General features: G+C 43.3%; 1 protein-coding gene and 1 long non-coding RNA gene across 12 annotated transcripts in view; one reads left to right on the top strand and one right to left on the bottom strand.

The window, feature by feature from the left end:
- Nucleotides 1-272: 272 nt before the first annotated feature.
- Nucleotides 273-6882, bottom strand: LOC138987994 (uncharacterized). Of its 2 annotated transcripts, none has more exons than XR_011464346.1 (4): nucleotides 6437-6882; nucleotides 3228-3361; nucleotides 2250-2388; nucleotides 273-1415 (listed from the first exon to the last, which is right to left on the bottom strand). It is a non-coding gene; the product is annotated as an uncharacterized lncRNA (long non-coding RNA). The 2 variants fall into 2 exon arrangements; XR_011464347.1 differs by having other exon boundaries at nucleotides 3228-6124; nucleotides 6636-6882.
- The window catches only part of ERC1 (ELKS/RAB6-interacting/CAST family member 1), a 270866-nt gene continuing 260999 nt past the window's right edge, over nucleotides 6223-16089 (top strand). For 5 of the 10 annotated variants that reach the window (XM_070371717.1, XM_070371721.1, XM_070371720.1 and 2 more), the window contains exon 1: nucleotides 6975-7212. The gene's annotated coding sequence lies outside the window, so the exon portion shown is untranslated. Of the gene's footprint in view, nucleotides 6456-6957; nucleotides 7213-7262; nucleotides 7387-16089 lie in introns of those variants that run through there. The other 5 variants (XM_070371716.1, XM_070371711.1, XM_070371714.1 and 2 more) reach the window with 4 other exon arrangements.

Here is a 16089-nt window from a genome sequence, read left to right as displayed (position 1 = left end):
AGACTACTGTATACCCCTCTCCCCCATCTCAGGATGCCAGGTGCAAGCCAGGTTGTTACCTGTGCTTCTGACCCACTGGTCACAAACTACAGGTTCCAACAATCTCTCCCAACTCAGAATGCCAAGTGCAAGTCCAGGCTGTGACCTGTACTTCTGACTGACTGGGTTATTAACCAGAGAGTCTCACGACTGCGTTCTTGGGTTTGATTAATTTGCCAGAGTGGCTCACAGAACTCAGAGAAAAATTTTTACACACTGGATGACTGGTTTATTATTATAAAAAGAACAGCCAGATGGAAGAGATGCACAGGGCAAGACATGGGGAGAGGGCACAGAGATAACAAGCCCCCTCCTGCTTGCCACTCTCCCCACTTCTCCAGGCAGTCACCAACAGGCAGCTCTCTGAACCCTGTCCTTGTGGACTGTTGTGAAGGCTTCATTACTTAGATATGATTGATCAAATCATTGGTAATTGGCAACTGATTCAGCCTCTAGTTTCTCGCCCCTCCGTGGAGGTAAGGGGGTGGGGCTGAAGTTCCAACCCTGTATTCCCTGGTTGAGTCCTTTGCTAACGACTTCCATCCTTCAGTCAGTTCAGTCGCTCAGTCGTGTCTGACTCTTTGTGACTCCATGACTTGCAGCACACCAGGCCTCCCCGTCCATCACCAACTCCCGGAGTTCACTCAGACTCACATCCATCGATTCTGTGATGCTATCCAGCCATCTCATCCTCTGTCGTCCCCTTTTCCTCCTGCCCCCAATCCCTCCCAGCATTAGAGTCTTTTCCAATGAGTCAACTCTTCACACGAGGTGGCCACGGTACTGGAGTTTCAGCTTTAGCACCATTCCTTCCAAAGAACACCCAGGGCTGATCTCCTTGCTGTGCAAGGGACTCTCAAGAGTCTTCTCCAACACCACAGTTGATATGCATCAATTCTTCAGTGCTCAGCTTTCTTTATAATCCAACTCTCACATCCATACGTGACTACTGGAAAAACCACAGCCTTGACTAGACGGACCTTTGTTGGCAAAGTAATGTCTCTGCTTTTCAATATGCTGTCTAGGCTGGTCATAGCTTTGCTTCCAAGGGGTAAGCGTCTTTTAATTTCATGGCTGCAGTCACCATCTGCAGTCATTTTTGAGCCCCAAAAAATAAAGTCTGACACTGTTTCCCCATCTATTTGCCATGAAGTGATGGGACCAGATGCCATGATCTTCGTTTTCTGAATGTTGAGCTTTAAGCCAACTTTTTCACTCTCCTCTTTTACTTTCATTAAGAGGCTTTTTAGTTCCTCTTCACTTTCTGCCATAAGCGTGGTGTTATCTGCACATCTGAAGTTATTGATATGTCTCCCGGCAATCTTGATTCCAGCTTGTGCTTCTTCCAACCCAGCGTTTCTCATGATGTACTCTGCCTAGAAGTTAAATAAGCAGGGTGACAGTATACAACCTTGACTTACTCCTTTTCCTATCTGGAACCAGTCTGTTGTAGGGCTTTCTAAAAGTCACCTCATTAACATAAACACTTAAATAACAGGATACTTATTTCACCTTACGGCTCTGAAAGTGATTTCAGGAACTGAGGAACAAGGGCTGAACCCTACAAGAGAAGTTCCTGTTGCTCTTGTCCCTCAGGAAATTCCAAGGGTTTTGGGAGCTGGGTCAAGAACCTTGGATGAAGACCAAATATACATATGAGAGATATTTTAGTTGTCTGAGACCAAATGTGTATTTCTTTTTTTTAAACTGTAGTTGATGTACATTGTCATGTTAGTTTCAGGTGTACAACATAGTGATTTGACATTTAAACATATTACAAAATGATCACCAATATATTTTTCTTGCAAGTTACTGTATTGCAGATAAGCTAAGAATTCTCCGAATCTTCAACTTCTGGTTCATTTTTGTTTAACAACTCCTTTAATTTCTCTCTCACCTCCTGTATACTCTAAGGAGTAAGAAGAAATTTGGCTGTACCACAAACACTGCTTAGAAATCTCTGCAGCTAAATATCAAAGTTTATTACTTTTAATTTCTACCTTCCACAGAATACTAGGAAACAGTTTGACCTTCTCTGCCACTTTATAAATAGGGTCACCTTTCCCCCGGTTTCCAATAGCATGCTCCTCATGCCTGAGATCTCATCATAGTCACCTCTTAACTTGCATTAATTCTACCAAGAGTGTCTCTTCCAGGTAATCTAGGCTTTTCCCAAAACACACCTCAAAAACCCTTCGGCTTCTACTCACTGTGCTGTGTTGTGCTACGTTGCTTCAGTCATGTCCAACTCTTTGGGATTCTCAAGGCAAGAATACCGGAGTGGGTTGCCATGGCCTCCTCCAGGGGATCTTTCCTACCCAGGGATCAAGCCTGAGTCTTTGGTGTCTCCTGTGATGGCAGGAGGGTTCTTTATCACTAGTGCCACCTGGGAAGCCTCTATTCATTACCCACTAGCAAAGCCCCTTCCACATTTTTAAGGCATTTGTTACAGTGGCACCCCACTTCTCAGTACCAAAATCTGTTATTAGTCTGGTACGGCTGACATAACATCACAGACTGGGCAACTTAAATAACAGTAATGTATTTTACACGTTTCTGGAGGCTGGATATCCAAGATCAAGGCATTGGCAGGTTTGGCTGGATTGCAAATGGCCATCTGCCTTTCCCCAACCTATGGCAAGCACTCTTATGCTTTCTGTCTCTGTGACTTTTACTATTCCCGGTACCTCATATAAGTGAAACTGTACCACGTACAGTCCTTTTGTGATTGGGTTATTTCATTTGGCATAATGTCTCCAAGTTCACCATATTGTAGCATGTGTCAGAATACCCTTCCTTTTTAAAGCTGAACATACAAAAGTTTTGTATATTCCATTTTGATGGAGTCCAGTTTTAAAATTTTGTCACAGTTTTGGTTTCATAGCTAAGAAACTATTACCTAATCCAAGGTCATAAAGATTTACACCTGCTTTTATCTAAAATTACTGTAGTTTCAGCATTTATATTTAGGCCTGTGATCCATTGTCAATCAGTTTCTGTGTATGTGAGGTAGGGGTCTGATTTCATTTTTTTTTGCATGTGGTTATGCAATTGTCCCAGCACCCTTTGTTGAGAACACTCTTAGTTCCCCAGTGAATCAAATGCCCACAAATGTGTGGGTTATTTTTGAATTCTCAATTCTTTTCCACATTATATACTTCTATTATTATTCCAGTACCACATATTACCTTGATTATTAGAGCTTTGTAGTCAGCTTTGAAATCAGGAAGAATGAATGTTTCAGCTTTTTTCTTCATGATTCTTCTGGCTATTCTGAGTCCCTTGCACTGCCATGTGAATTTTAGGATCTGCCTGTCAATTTCTGGGGGAAAAAAAAAGCAACTGGGATTTTTGATAGGATTGCATAGACTCTGTAGAACAAATAAAGGAGTACTGCTTATTGTAACAATATTAAGTCTTCTACTTCTTGGTCACAATTTAGCTTAATTATAAACCCTATACTTGGTGTCTTCCCAGCCTCTCAATAAGCCTAATAACTCCTCGCTCCTCCACTGGCCACTTTTCCTACTTGTTACAGTACATTTTAGCAGCTGTTTCTGACTCTGCCAACTACAGATGTCATCTCTGGAGTGCTTCTACCTTTACTCTACCTTTCCCCTCTCTGTTTCACATCTTCAACTACCAGTCATATTTTTACCTTTACATTGTCAACATCAGTATAACTTATAAACTATGCTTTAACTACAGCAAGATTAGAAACCAGCACTAAGCTTTCTATCGACTAATTATTCAGTTCAATTCTTTTTCAGATTTCTCTCCCAGAATGCCTATCCTTCCACCCCAATCTAGCCTAGCTATTTATTAATTAATTTTTGGCTGTGCTGGGTCTTCATTGCAGCACAAGGGGGCTTCCCTTGTTGCAGAGCACCAGCTCTAGAAGGCGCAGGCTTGGTAGTTATAGCACAAGGGCTCAGCTGCCCTGTGGCTTGCCGGATCATAGTTCTGACTAGATATCGAACTCATGTCCTCTGTGTTGGAAGGCAGAGTCTCAACCACTGGACCACCAGGGAAGCCCTAATCTAGCTCTTGGGACATCCCTTTACTTCTGAATTAGATCCACTGATTCCTGGTCAGTAGTGTTGTCAGACACCTCATTTCTACCTCATGGTTAAGTTAACTTTGAAAAAAAAGCCTATGTGGGTGCTTGACGTTTTCAATCTCTGCATATCTGAAAATGTTCTCATTCTGATCTTTTAATGATAGTTCAGCTAGGAATAGTTGTTTTTTTTTTTAATTCCTAGAATTTCAAGCTCAAGAAATATTTCCCTCAGACACTTGAAGGTCTTTGTTATCTTCTCATATCTACTGTTGCTGGTAAGAATTCTAATCACAGTCTTACTCTTTTATGGGTCACTTTTTTCCTGGGAAATTCAGGACCTTCTTGTATCTTCAGCATTTTAACATTTTACAAGGTTGGTTTCTGTTTTTGCTCTCCACCAATGGACAATTTTTAGCTCTGGGAAACTTTTGTCCATTATTTCTGGGTTAATTTCCCATCTTTTATTTACTGTTTTCTCTTTCTCTTGTAATATTAGTACTGTTGGATTGACTTTTTCTTATATTTTCTCTTGCAATTTCCATCTCTTTGCATATTTCTTCTATTTTCCTTAAAACTTAATGGACTTTACCTTTCAACAAAAGTGAATTTACAATTTTGGCAATTTCTTATTTTTAATTTAAGATTTACTTTTTGTTCCTGGATTGTTAACTTATATGAGTATATTATCCTTGTTTCATAGCTGTAATAAGTTGGGCGCATACTATATTTTTTTTAAGTTCTCCGAAGTGTCTTTTTCCTCTGTGGTCACATTTTCTCCTCTGTCAGCCCCAAGCTGGAGACTTCCCTTAAATATCTAACAGCCCTTGGTTATCTGTTCATATTTAAGATGAAATAGTTGGACGCTGATGACGAATCTTTAGAACTTGGGAGGGTCTTGCCAACTTCACTCTAGGGTGAGTGGGTAGGAAGCTGGCTATTGTGCCAGAATAAAGAATGCTTTACTCTTAGTCATTAAATGCTCCCCAGAGATTATAAGAACTTGATTTTTAGCCTGGGATAAATGCCTAGCTATTGTATCTGAGGTATGGGGTGGGGAGGGCTGGGGTACTGCTGTTCTACATAGAAACTTTTAGTTTCCTTGTTTTCGTCCCTGCTTCTCACTCTTGGTCTGTTGTGCTGATGTCTCCAAATTTCAATTTCTTTAAATCACTTCTGGCTGCTAGGCCTCCTTCCTCAACCGCAGTACTCATTCCCTACACCTATTCCAAACTATGGTTTCTTCCATTTTGTTTAATCAGACCACACTCACTTTCTCGGTGTAAAATTAAAAAAAAAAAAAATTTTTTGGTGGCTCCCTTCCCATTTTCTGTTCTGTACTGATTTGTATCATTTTTCATTTCTTTATGAGCATTTTAACAGGGTTTTAGGAAGAGAAGGCAATTAAAGAATGTACTCAGCCAGCTTGAATTAAAAAAACAAAAACAAAAACCCTGGGACTTTCCTGGTGGTCTGGTGGTTAAGGCTCCAAGTTTCCAGTGCAGGGGGAATGGGTTCCATCCCTGGTCAGGGAACTAAGATTCAGAATGCTGTGTGAGGTGGCCAAAAAAAAAAAAAGACCCTACTTAAATGTAGATTAAAAGAAAAAAAAGATATGTAGGGCAGAGTAGGGAATAAGAAACAAGAACAGTGGAATGACAAAAAAGAGAAACCAAAAAATTTTCTAAGCCTGTGATGTGGACAGTATTCCTGTGTAGGCAGAACAATGCTTAACTTAGCATCTTCCACTCTTCAAACCCACACATTTCAGGGTTTGAAGATAAACCTGAGACATCTCGTCCACACCCCACTTTACAGTTAAGAAAAGCAGGACCCAGAAGTACTGTGATCTTCCCAAGGTCACACAAGTAGAGGGTGGGCGAGGGGAAACCAGGTAGATAGCATGAAGTCCACTTTGCTTTCCTTTCACCGTCTCACATCGCTGGGGAGTTTACAGGACGAGCGGATCGGCAGTCAGGTGAGGAGGACCGTGAGTCACAGGGGGTAGGCTTTTCCTGAGTGAAGAGTCTGGGAAAATCAAATACTTTACGACGCTTCGTTTGGCAGGACCGCGCCGTCCCCAGGCAGCGGTCCTGATCGTACAGAAGGGGGCGACGGTGTAGCAGGACCGGGGCCGGGGGAACCCGAGGGCGGCGACGCTGGGCGGAGGGGGACGCGGTGACGAACGAGGACCCTGAGGAGGGGCGCGAAGGTGGCGGTGGGACCACGAGGGAACTCACTGACTCAACTGCTCTCAGGGTGTTTAGTTACTGATAAAACACTCGCTGGTAGGGGCTGCCAACAACCCACATCATCACTCTTGCGGCGGCGACAGCTTACCTACAGCCTCACAGTAACGGTGCGTGCCTCAGACTAGGAAACCTGCCAGCGCTTCGGCACCACAAACTGGGGCGCACGACGCGGGGCCGCCTGCCACCCACGAGGACAGGGAAGGCCGCCGACGTGAACCGCGGACAGGCCGCAGGCGGGGTCTCCGGGCAGTGCGGATAGTCCGAGGGCCTTGGGGCGGGAAACTCACCTGCCCTCGGAGACCTGGGCCCCGGCTCCGCGGCCCCGGTCCGCCGAAGCGGTAGTGGTTTGCCCACTGTCGGCGCCGCGCCGCCTCCTACGGCAAGCGGGAGGAGACAGACGCCTAGCGCCCCGCGCGGGGAGTGTGTGCGCGTGTACACCCGCACCCGCCAGCCCCCATCCCACCGGCCTCTTGCAAGGCGCCCGAGGCCCGCGCGCGGCCGAGTCGCCCTCCCAGGAGGCTGCGTGATGGCGAGCGGGCGCGGCCGGGCGGGGGCGGGGCTCACGCTGACGTCGGCCCGGGGCGGGGCTGAGGACTCGCGCAGGGGGCGGGGCGCGGTGACGTCGGGCGCCCAGGCCGAGCTGTGGCGGCGGCGGTAGTGGCGGCGGCGGCACCCGGGCGGGCAGCGGCATCGGCAGCCCAGAGGAGGGTGAGACGGCCGCGGTAGCGGCAGCTCGGGATCGGGCGGCGCCTGGAGCTTCCCGCCCGTCGCTGGCGCCAGGGCCCTCGGCTCTCCTGCGCCCGCTCCTCCCCACGGCCCTGGCTGGGTCCGGGCAGCGCGCCCCCGGGGAGGGCGGAGCCGTAGGTGAGGCGCGGGGACCCCTCCCCCTCCGCGCCCTGCCGGGGGGATGGGACGTCCGGGAGGGCGGCCCCACCCAGCCCACCGGCGGGTGTCCCTAGACCGGCTCGGGGGCGGCGACGGCGGGGACCCGTGGGGGCTGCGGGCGGCCGGCTTCAGAGGCATGATGTTGCGGGCGAGGTGGGGACGTGCACGCCTCGGGGAGCCCCGGGAGGCTGGGGTGCGGTCGGGTGGGTCTGAGGTTTGGGTACCGATATGCAGCGTTGAAAGAGACGAGGATTCTGGTCTCTTCTGTGAAGTAGTAAGATGGGTGATGGAGGGTTGGCTTCCAGAAAGGAGATGAGCTGTGGATGTTGCCTTTGAAGCAGTTGGAGAAGCTATTGCACTAGGTCTCACGTTTCTACTTAGGGCTTGGGGTCTTTTTTTTTCCCCCTTTAGGCGGGGTGGGGGTCGAGGAGGGAAGCGACTCCTTCAGCTTTTGGCTCAGGGTGGGGAAATTGTGGAGCGTGGACGGGTTTGGAGTTTTACACCCTTGAAGAGGAGCCGAGATCTTGTGTTAGACAACTTCATTTTGGCAGCAACATTAGGTAATAGGTCCCTTTACACTTAATTCCTAAAAGGCGTTATCTTCCAGTCTTTTATTTATTTTGGTGCCTATACGATCTGTATACCTTATCTTCAAGTTTTATCCTGGCCCCTTAAGAGAAGGCCCGAGGATCAGGTGGTTCCTTTGGAAGTCACGTTTCTGAGTAGTTGCAGGTGGTTGTGGTTGACTGCTTTGGATGGATGAGATGAACAATTTGCACATTCCTGTTGGCGCTAATTAAATGAAACATACTTACGTGTTTTAAAGCACGACTGTCTTTTGCAGCTCAGTTTTTAGTAGATCTTGACAGTTGTTTTGTGTTTGATAATTATTGGAGATTTCTGAAGTTTCTCAATTGCATACACTTAAAATGAAGTGGAATAAAAGTTTTTGGTAGGTCCCTACATTTTTGAGAAACATTCTTTAAGTCAGGTGCTCTTAAAATGTTTTTGGGAGCATGTGTCTGTAACTGCATAGGGAGATGTTACTAAGAGTAAAGGTTCTTCACAGTGGTGTTTCACAACTTAGCACATTAAATCAGAATCTCCTTTTCTGGATTGCTGCTCCCCATCAGATTACAGAACTCCCTGGCCTTACCTGTCGGTTAATATCATTTAAGCTATTTCTTGCTCGGAAAACAGGCCCTGAGATGGACATGTATTATGTAATAGATGGAAGTAGGCATGACTCAATAATTCATTTATGGAGGAAGAGAAACCGTCATGAAATGGAATTTAAGCAGTGACTTTCCCAAGGCTTATTCAATTTATTTGGGAACATAGCCAGAGAAGTGCTTTCCTGTAACCCAAGAGAGAAATATCAGGGTGAGTGTCAGTGGTTGCCTTTTTTAACGTGTCTACTTAATGAGCAGACTATTATCCTCCAGCAAATACTTCTGCTTGAAGAAACTTATAGGAAACAGATGATATAATAGCTATTAAGTGAAAATAGGTGTGGTCCAATTTGTAATTATAAACAAAAGATTTAATTAACTATTCAGACAAGTCAAATTATAAGTTGATATAATAATGGTTTTGATACTGGAGTAGTCACTTGGAAAGATTAAAATTCACATATCTGGTTTTGGCTTTTATATTATACTTTGACTTAATTGAGTATATATGGGGACAGATGTGAACTGAGATACCAGGTGAAACTGTGCTAAAATCACATTTCCATGGCTGACAGTGGGATGTGGTTCTCCTTATTGGAATGCAGTCATATAATTTGGGGAAAGTGTAGGGTGATCTATTTCTCTTTAGGATTTCTTATGCCTGAGAAAACCGGTATGTTTTATTTTTAAGAAGTGTCATTTACTAGTCATTACTATGATATCTTTGTTGAGTCTACTGGGGTATTCCCCCCCTCCTCCCTTTTTTTTAAATTACTAAAGTCAGATAAGTATGTCAGTCTGTTAGGTCAACTTTAATACTGAAATGAAAAGCGAAGATTCTTAAAGCAACAACTGTTCTTTTTCTATGCTACATTTATGCCTTTAGAAACACTATAAGAGCTATTAAGTGTGTTTTGCACATACTATGACAAAAACGTTGATGGAGAAAGATGAGGGAGTGAAGTATTTTGGCTAATCAAATAACAAGCAGTGTATTGATTATGGATTTTCAGACATACAATGTAATAAAGTAAATTAAGCATAAAGGTTATGTGTAATACAGTTTATTTCTATGACTTGCTTTTTCAAAATGTGAGCCTTTGGGGTTCTGGCTCATTCATTTATTCATTCAACAGTTATTTTTTGAGTATGGTTCTGGGTAAATTTTTTAGCCATTGGGAATATAGTGAACAACACTGACTAAAATTCTCACCTTCATAGAACTTACCTTCTGGATACCTTCTGGGGAAATGAAGAGGAACTCAGCAAAGGAGATTAATAAGAGGCCATTGAGGTAGAAGGAAAACCAGGAGAGTATGATGTACTGGAAATGAAGGAAAGGAAGGTTTCAAGGAAGAGGGAATGATCAACTGTGCCATTGTTTAAAGATGTGTCAGACTGTTGGGCAGGAAAGAATTCTGCCTGATGTCTAATAACAGAGAGATGACTAAATGCTTTTTAGTGTGAGATGGAGGCAAATGGAAGAATCAGTTTTTTACTTCCTTGGATTGATTTAAAATAAATATATGTATAAATATATATATTTAAATTATATATAAATCATATTTTATGATTTACATGTGATAAATCATATATATATATATATTTTAAAGTCATATACAATATATATATATTTCATACTTTATTCTTTTCAGAACAAAATATGCAGCCTGGGAGTTTATACTTATACTAAGGAGAGGGCTTCCCTGTGGCTCAGCTGGTAAAGAATCTGCCTGCAATGGGGGGAGACCTGAGTTCTATCCCTGGGTAGGGAAGATCCCCTGGAGAAGGGCAAGGCTACTCACTCCAGTATTCTGGCCTGGAGAGTTTCATGGACTGTATAGTTCATGGGGTCACAGAGAGTCAGACACGAGTGAGCAACCTTCACTTTGAGAAGAGGTATGATGTTATTGTTATTGATCATATATACACTTGTTTTTTTTAAACACATGTATCAAATCAGAAGTTATGAAAATACACAGGGAAAAAAATAAGTCTCTTCTCCATTCAGTTGTTCCTGAAGGCAGACGCTGTTTTCAGTTTCTTGTTTTTCCTAACCAGTGAAATTTTGTGCAATAATATGGCATTAAGCTATTTTAAAATTGCATAAAAATAACAAGTATTTTATCCTCTAGGTATTTTTTTCACAGGTTTAATATTTGTAATTATATTAATTACAAATAACTATAAATTAATATTTATAGTTGAAGTCTTAACTACCCACAGACCTTTTTTTTAAAGTAATGGCTTTATTGAGGGATAATCCACATACCATACAATTCACCCATTAAAGTGTATAGTTAAGTTTTTTTGAGGAGTACATTCATCACCATGATCAATTTTAGAACATTTTCGTCCTCTCCAAAAGAAGTCCCAAACCCGTTAGCTGTCATTCCCTGACGTTTGGTTTTTAAGTATTGTTTTGCATAGTATGTGGGGAAAATGTTTGTGAATTACTTCATTTCCAGTTAAATGGCAGTGAAGCCATTTAGTGTTTACTTTTAATATTCTCTTTTTAAAAGCAATTTTTTTAGTATCTATTTACTTGGTTGCAGGTCTTTTAGTTGTGGCAGATGGTATCTGGTTCCCTGAACAGGGATCGAACCTCAGCAAGGAGTTTCGTTATAGTGGGAAAAGAGGAAAAGTTAACAGGCTTTTGTGGTCTGCTATGTTAAGTGCTTCGATAAGTGACATACAGGGTTCTACATCAGCTTATAGGATGGATCCCTAATAGGATTGCAGGAAGATCTAAGATGAGATCTCTTAAGGATAAGCGTGATTTGGCTAGATGAAAAGGATGCACGCCGAGGAAACAACGTGTGCAGGACCCAAAGGCAAGAATGCGATAAGGCAGGTGAGTGATATGAAGATGGTTTGACCTGGCTGCAGTGTTGAGTGGTGTGGGTATCACTTCTCCTTTCTGTGAAAAGGTGTGCTGTCTTAAAAAAGCAAAATAATTACAGTATTAATTTGCTTAAACTGTGGATTGCTGTCACTTCTTAGCTATAGAACTTTGGGTGAGTTACTTTATTGTCTAAAACTCAGTTAATTTTCTCATCTGTAGTCCTATCCAATGTGATTGTTGTGAAGAATAAATGAGATAGTGCTCATAAAACTTGAAATATAGTGAGTACTCTAAATCCAGCTGCCCTGATGATGACATTGGGGTGGTGGTTTTGATGATGTTGTGACAATGATCCTGAAAAATGGAATTCCTTAGGGTATTTTGGAGCCTCACAGAGTGCTTGGGAGACTGGAAAATGACCTGTCATTTAAATTTTTTTTTTTCTGGGAAGAAGGAAGTGACTGCCCAAAGCTTGAGACCAGCACTGTTCCGTGGAACTTTGTGTGATGGTAGGGATGTTCTCTGATTCACCATCAAATGTATTATAGCCACTAGTCACACGTGCCTTTCTTTTTTAAAGATTATTTGGTGTGGACCATTTTTAAAGTCTTCATTGAATTTGTTACAACATTGCTTCTGTTTTTTATGTTTTGGTTTTTTGGCCCCAAGGCACGTAGGATCTTAGTTTCCCCAACAGGAATAGAACCCGTATCCTCTGTATTGCAGGGCGAAGTCTTAACCACTGAACCAGCAGGAAAGTCCCCTCATGGGCCTTTTGAACCCTTGAAATGTGGTTAGTGTGACTGACAGGCTGTATTGTTAATTATATTACAAGTAATTTAAGTAGCTACTGTGACTATTGGCCACTATACTGGGCAGCACAGTTAGACACTTAAAGATTGAGGAATCTCATATTGAATTGTGGCAGTATTATAGAGTCGATAATTTTTAAAAGTTAAAAAAGTAGTTTTAGAAGCCTCACCAGGGGGTGGATTACAGCATGGGTTTACTAGGTCACATCAGAAAATAACGCTGTAGTTTCCTAGAATTGACATGGCTCCTAGACAGATAAAGGAAATGTAGTAGTTGTAATGTGTCTAGACTTCAGCTAGATCTTTTCGTGTTGTCTTTGTGGGAAATATGAAAAATTATGTTGTAGATTTCGTGAGAATAGGGACTATGTCACATGTTCTCTACTGAGCAAATAATAGATGCTTACTAAATATTTGATGACTGAATGGATAATGGTACAATTAAGTGAAGTCACAACTGGCTGTCAATGGCCCTCCCCAGAGAATAGAGAGTTGCTCACTCAAGATGATGGATTAGGGGAGCTGGTGTTAGATGGACACCTCATCCGTGTGTGTAGTGTTGGAATGACCCAGGAGCAGTGGCACAGGAAGTAGTGGCCATGAGAACCCGTGGCCCGCCTACCCTCACTGAGCGTGGAGGATGTCCAGGTCATCACTAGCTGCTGGTGAAGAGGCAGGGGTGGAAGAGACTGTGTTGCTGAGTAGCATGGAAGTCAAACTCACAGGATTTTTATACGAGGGTTCAGAAATAGTGGTCTGGAGGTGGCAGTGGAAGAAAGGAGGGTACCAGCCTCGTTTCCCAGGAGGGGGCGTGGCATGTAAGCGTCTTCACAGCCTCCACTTGAGGGGACTGCGTGGGAAGAGCATCCTGGAAGAGCCAGTTCTCCGCGAAGGCAGAGGTACTGAGCACCTTGAGAGGAGTTCTTTGGTAATAGAGTGAAGTTCCTTGCGAGTGTATTTCCCCACCCGAGTGGCTTCTTTTTTTTTTTTAATCATCACTTAAACTTTAAGAGAAGACTCTCTCATCTTAACAGATTCTTCAGCTCATACTTTCTCTGTCTCTTGCTTTAAGTTGACTTTTGCTCTTTGCTTTACAGCCAGACTTTGTTGAGAGAGTTGTTTGCATTTGCTTTATGTTTCCATTTCTTGACCTGCAGTTTTTCTTCTCTATTTCTGTCTGGCTTCTGTCTCCAGAGTTTCACTGAAACTGTGTTGCTTGGATTACCAATGTCTTTCTTTAAATGCCCTGGCTGTTTTTCTATCCATTTATTTAATCTCTTAGCAGCCATATTAATAGTCCTTTGGTATGCAATAAATTACCCTCAAACTTAACTTAAAACAACAATTTACTGTTTTATAATTTCTTTGGGTCAGGCATCTGGGTTTCGTGCGTCTGATTCAGGGTCACTCAGGAGGCTGCAATCAGATGTTGGCTAGGATTGGTGATCTCAGCACTCCACTTGGGGGAGGGTCTGCTCCCACCTCAGTTGTGTGACTGTTGGCTGGCCTGAGGTCCTTGCTGGCTGTTTGATGGAGAAGTCCGTTTCTGCCATTTGGGTCTCTGCATAACCTCACTCTAGCAACATGGTACCAGTCTCTCCTTGATTGAGGGGTCTGTGGAGGAGGAGGGAGTCCTTTTTGTAACCTAACCTGGGAAGTGACATTGTATCACTTCTGCGGTATCCTGTTCACTGGAACGGAGTCCTAGGTCCAGCACAGGCAAGCGAAGATTACACAATAGCAAGAAACTCAAAGGTAGATGTCATTAGAGCCATTTTCAGGATTGCCTACTACAGCCGCCTTTGACACAGTTCACTTCTCCTCCTCTGGTAGAACTCTCACTTTTTTCAGGGTCTTTAGATCACACTTCTGTTTTCCTTTCTGGTTCTCTGGGCTCTCTTTCCAGTCATCTTTGTTGAACCTTTTTCTCACAGTCATTAAATGTTTGAATTTCTCTGGGTGATCTCATCACCTATTCATTGCTCATCTGTGTGCTGAGTATTTGTGTTGCTATCTTCAGCTTTACCTCTCTCGTGTCAAAGAGCTGTTGTTGTCCCGTGCTGCCACTCGAACGCCCCTTATACTCAGCAGATCCCAAACTAAACGTGTGTGATTCCTGCTCTTCTCTGCAGTTCCTTCATTTGTTAAATGACACTACCAGAAATATGTGTAGTGTTAGTTACCTTGCGGCATGTGGGATCTTAGTTCCCCAACCAGGGATTGAACCCACATCCCCTGCATCAGAAGGTGGATTCTTAACCACTGGACCGCCAGTAAGTGTAAGTAAGTGTTAGTCACTCAGTCATGTCCGAATCTTCACGACCCCGTGGACTGCAGCCCATCAGGCTCCTCCGTTCCATGGAATTCCCAGGCAAGAATACTGGAGTGGGTTGCCATGCCCTCCTCCAGGGGATCTTCCTGACCCAGGGATCCAGTCCACATCTCCTGCATTGCAGGTAGATTCTTTACTGTCTGAGCCACCAGGGAAGCCTCTACTGGATTGCCAGGGAAGCCCCTAATGGTGTCTTTTGAGGAACAAGAGTCTTAATTTTAGTGTGATCCAGTTAGTGTTTATGTGGTTAGGGCTTTTTAAAAAAAAAATTTTTTTTAATGTGGATCATTTTTAAATTCTTGAATTTGTTACAATATCATTTCTGTTTTATGTTTTGGTTTTCTGGCCACAAGGCATGTGGGGTCGTAGCTCCCCAACCAGAGATTGAACCTGTACCCTCTGCCCTGGAAGCAAAGTCTTAACCACTGGACCGCCAGGGGAACCCGTGGTTAGTGCTTTTCCCGTGTAAAAAATCTTTCCCTACCCCATGGTCCTGAAGTTACTCTTTTGTTATTTTCTTGGAAGCGTTGTTATACCTTTCCCATATAGCTCTGTGATCTGCCTATAATTGATTTTTGCATATGCTTTAAGGTTTATTTTTGTTTTTCCAATATGGTTCCTGATATTCTCAGCATCATTTATCGACAGTTCCTTCCTTTTTCAACTGCATTGTACTAATTCGAGGTTCTGTTCCCTTCCACTCGTTTCTCTGTCTTGGTCCAGTGCCAGACTTAGTTACTCTAGTTTTATAGTACGTCTTCATGCCTGTTAAAGTGTTCCCACCTTGTTTTTTCCCAAGAATGTCTTGACAGTCATTGTCAGTGACGATCATGGTCAGTGATCAGTAATGGTATCAACATAGGGACGATGTAGACATCAATGGAAATGAGTAGAGAGTCCAAGTACAGACACCTATTTGTAGTTAATTTTCAACAAAGGTGGGAGGGTAATTCAGTGGAGGAAAGGATAGTCTTTTTTCTGGTTGTCTATCTTTTTTTAAACATTGGAGTATAGTTGCTTTACAGTGTTGTGTTTTCTGGTGTACAGCCAAGTGAGTCACCTCTACGATGGGCTATGTCAGTCGTCTTAGGGTCTAGAGTTTGACCTTGGGGCAGTGGCAGGACTTTGGGACTTTTGAGTAAAGGAAATAACAAACTTTATTTACATTTTACAAAGAGTGGGTAGGAGGAGGCTAAGTGAAGAGGCCGATTAAGAGGCTGGGCCTTAATCTTGTTAAAGTCTGAAACAGAAAGTGGTGACAGTGAGGATAGAGAAGCATCTGGAATTGAAAGCTTTAAAGAACACAGGACCGGCTGAGTGTGTGGGTGTATGTACGTGTATGTACATGTACTTTTGTGGGAGAAAGGGCAGTCGGTGGGGAGGGAGGAGACAGGTGACGCCCAGACTTTTGGACGGAGCAGGTAGGTTAGCAGCAGTGCTGTCTTAACGCAGTAGTCACTATACATGGGTATTTACATTTAAACTGATTTAAATGAATTAAGATTTGAAGTTTAGTTCTTCAGTCACACTAGCTGTATCTCATGTGGCCAGTAGCCAAATGGGAGTCATGATATCTGTTATCAGACAGTACAGATAGAGAATATTCTCATTGTCACAGAAAGGTCTGCTGCATTATTCTGGTCGGCAATTTTGGGTAGCAACTAGCTCTTCCCCCAGAGGAAAGTCAAAATAATA

This window comes from Bos mutus, chromosome 5, assembly GCF_027580195.1.
Source record: "Bos mutus isolate GX-2022 chromosome 5, NWIPB_WYAK_1.1, whole genome shotgun sequence".
Classification (NCBI taxonomy): Eukaryota; Metazoa; Chordata; class Mammalia; order Artiodactyla; family Bovidae; genus Bos; species Bos mutus.
The sequence above is the reverse complement of the archived record's forward strand: the minus strand, read 5'-3'. Positions and strand labels throughout refer to the sequence as shown.